The sequence below is a fragment of the Myotis brandtii genome, unplaced genomic scaffold (genome assembly GCF_000412655.1).
Source record: "Myotis brandtii unplaced genomic scaffold, ASM41265v1 scaffold48, whole genome shotgun sequence".
In the NCBI taxonomy this organism is placed as follows: domain Eukaryota; kingdom Metazoa; phylum Chordata; class Mammalia; order Chiroptera; family Vespertilionidae; genus Myotis; species Myotis brandtii.
Window position 1 is genome coordinate 7,205,737 of NW_005368341.1, and position 3,587 is coordinate 7,209,323.

The 3,587-nt window shown below is 41.9% G+C and overlaps 1 long non-coding RNA gene across 1 annotated transcript; it reads left to right on the forward strand.

Moving 5' to 3' along the window:
• The first annotated feature begins 392 nt into the window (after positions 1–392).
• Positions 393–1,068, forward strand: LOC106727781. The gene is made up of 2 exons (XR_001364031.1): positions 393–636; positions 920–1,068. It is a non-coding gene; the product is annotated as an uncharacterized LOC106727781 (long non-coding RNA).
• Positions 1,069–3,587: the final 2,519 nt, after the last annotated feature.

A 3,587-nucleotide genomic window follows, 5' to 3' on the forward strand; every position in this document is an offset into this window, starting at 1 on the left:
GGACCCCACCCCGCGTCCCAGGGACTCTGGTCGCTTTTCAGACACGGAGATGTTTCAAGTTACAAAAATAACAGGCCTGGTGAAGGACGGTGAACACACAATACAGTGTACAAGTATCACCCCGGTAAATCCAGTAAAAAGGGAGAACACCGCTGCAGAATGGGAGGGAATAATAGTAATAAAAATAACAGATGCCTAACGGTGCAATCGGTGACACTGAGAAACCCCAAAGGAAAAGATTAGGGGTGGGAGGAAGGGACCCAAGGGACCTCAGTTTTCAGCCTGGATTGACTCCCCGACTGGAAGAATTGGGAGTAGCCAGCAGCTCTCATCACTTATTCTTTTTTTTTAAAAAAAAATTTTTATTGATTTCAGAGAGGAAGAGAGAGAAAGTCAACGATGAGAATCACTGACCGGCTGCCTCGGGCGCGTCCCCAGGAGGGGGCGGGGCCTGCCGCCGGGGCACGAGTCCCGGCGGGACCTCCCGGCTCCTAGGTTGGTGCTCGAACCCGCCTGGGGGGCTCATCACTTCTTCAGCTGGAAGTCCGTCCCCCCAAGTCTCCCGTTCGTCCTTCAAGGTTCACCTCACATTCCGCCCCGCATAACTTTCCTGATCTCTGTTCCCTCCACGCAACTGTGAGTAACATCACAACGTACAGCACCCTCCCTCCTCCTTGGAGGTCCCCTTAGCCATGGTGTCCTGGAAGGAGCCGAGGCTTGGAACCTTGTTGGGGTCAAAGCCGGTGTACACTGACTTTCCAGCTTGAATGACCTTGAGCAAGTTACCCGTCCTCCCTGAGTTTACTTGGAAGTATGGGAAGGGTTGTTAATACATACGAGTTGACATATGTGACTGCCACTGGTGTATTAGAACGTCCTCAATTAATGTCAGTTTTCTTTCTCTTTGTATTTTCTTTAGGTATCTGCATGATATTTTAATCATTTGTGCACTTTTTAGTTCACCTCATGCTCCCAACTCCTTGATACCAGAGACTGTCTTTCTCACCTTGGCATTACTAAAATGACTCGCACAGTCCTTTGCACCCAATAAACTCTTGTTAAATTAAACTGAACCAATGTAACAAATTAAGCATTACTCTTTCCTTTTTCTTTTATGTTCTCTCAATACTTCCTCTTTTCTCCCCACATTTTCTTGGGGTGAACTACACATTTTTAAAAAATATATTTCTTTATTGATTTCAGAGTGGAAGGAAGAGGTAGAGAGAGAGAGAAACATCAATGATGAGAGAGCATCATTGATTGGCTGCCTCCTGCAGGCCACCTACTGGGGATCTAGCCTGAAACCCTGGCATGTGCCCCTGGCCAGAATCAAACCTGGGACCCTTCAGTCCACAGGCCAACGTTCTATCCACTGAGCCAAACTGGCTAGGGCTGAACTACACATTTTAATGTCTCAGGTTGATGATGTTTCTCCTTTGTTTTGAGCTAGGTTGGACTGAAAAACTACCAGATGTGAACTAAAATAAGTTTGAATTCAATCATAGAAAGGGTGTTAAGAGAAAATTGGGGTTAAAAAATGAAAAGGAAGAAAGATCTCAAGTCTACCACAAACTGAAGACTAGTTTTAAGTAGCCCTGATTTAGAAATTCTTAGATTTGAAGATTTTTTGTTCTCAAACTCCATAATGCACACATAATTGTGCCAGCTTGTAACACCCAAGTATACTACATTGTCTTGTTATCTTAACTTGAGTTGGGAAGTGGGTGAGATTAGACATTTTATCATAGGAATAAAAGAACTGAGATAATTAAAGAAATAGTGATTTATTCTGTCACCCTCCAAGCTAAGAATAAAACTAGGACTAGAACTAAGTTTCTAATAGAGCAGTAATTTAAATACTGCCTGGATTAAGGGATTATGTTTGTAGGTTGTGATTGCCTAGGACCGTGGTCGGCAAACTGCGGCTTGCGAGCCACATGCGGCTCTTTGGCCCCTTGAGTGTGGCTCTCTTCCTAATATTTATTGTGTAACTGATATACCAAGGATTTTGATTGCTTCTTTTAATTTTTCTAAGTCTAGGATGATATATTGAGGATATAGATACATGGTCCTATGGTAATAAAACTATGTTATTGTAACCTGGACCAAAATTATTAGGTGAAAACTTTCACCTATGATTTTTCTGCTAAACAAGATATAATAATTATCTGCTGAGTTGTTTCACCACTTTGTCCATTTTCATGGCTTTGCTTCCCTGATTAGAAGACATTGCCAGCTACCATTTCCATTGAGCATCTCCCACCATCACTTGCCATGCAAACTGCCTAAAACTGTGCTCAAGATCTTCCCTCCAATAGCAATACTTCCAAACTCTATTTCAGTTAATGACTTTCTTCCAGTCTCCTCAACTTGAGATTCTGTAAACATCTTGTATTTCTTTCTATCTCGTCCAGCATATCTATCAGGCACACATCCTTTCATTCCCAAAGCCTCTTGATTCCTTCCCAGCTTTTTCTGTTCCACAGCCAACATAAAAGATTAGACTCTCATTATCTCATATTTTGAAAATTTTAGAAGACTCCAAGCTGGTATGTCAGCTTCATTCCTTCCCATTACATTCTAGTCTTCATAACTCTGTCAGATTAACTTTCTAAGATTCAATTTTCACTAAGCCATCTCTATATAAAAGCGTATGCGACCGAATGATCGAACGACCAATTGACCGGTCACTATGATGCGCACTGACCACCAGAGGACAGGTGCTCAATGCAGGAGCTCCCACAGCCAACCTCCCGCAGCTGGCCAACCTCCTGCAGTTCCTCCCCCCACCAGCCAACCTCCCTTGGCCCCAATTGGCCCTGATTGCCTGTCAGGCCAAGGGACCCTTCCCATGCACGAATTCGTGCACCGGGCCTCTAGTTCCAATATAAAATGACTTCCTACTGCCCATAAAATGAACATCAAATTCCTAAATCCAACATTCAAGGCCTTCCATAATTTGCCTGTATTACTCTGTAGTTCTAACTCTAACTCCTCCCCCTAACCAACTCCCAATTCTAGTCAGACAGGTGCTCCCTGGGCTCCCCAGGCCTTGATTGCTGAATCACATTTTACACAATGCCAGAAAATCCATACACATACAATTAAGGGGTTTTTTTTTGCAAATGTGACTACTGCCCTTTGCAATTAGGGTTGAAGTAAAGAAAAAGAAGACATTAAATGCTAAAATGAAAAATGTTTATTTTTACTTATTAGGGTAAAAATTAGAGATGAGAGGTATATACAGAAAATAAAAGTAGGCATAGTGGTGTATCTTCTACATTTTATAGAATAAAAATCAGAAGGCTTAAGAGGTTAATTGATATGCCCAACTTTCTATAGTCCTACCAAGTGCTAGTCCAAGATCCCCTGATTTAAGTCTTACTCCAATTTGCAAAGCTGCTTTTCCAAACAAAATGAGTACTTGAATAAATACAGAGTGGGGCAAAAGTAGGTTTACAGTTGTTTTTATGAAAAATGATACAATAATTAATCAACAATAATACAAGAATACACTGTGTTTCGAGTACTCACAACTATAAACCTACTTTTGCCCCAACCTGTACATGCTTACAGAATGTATTAAA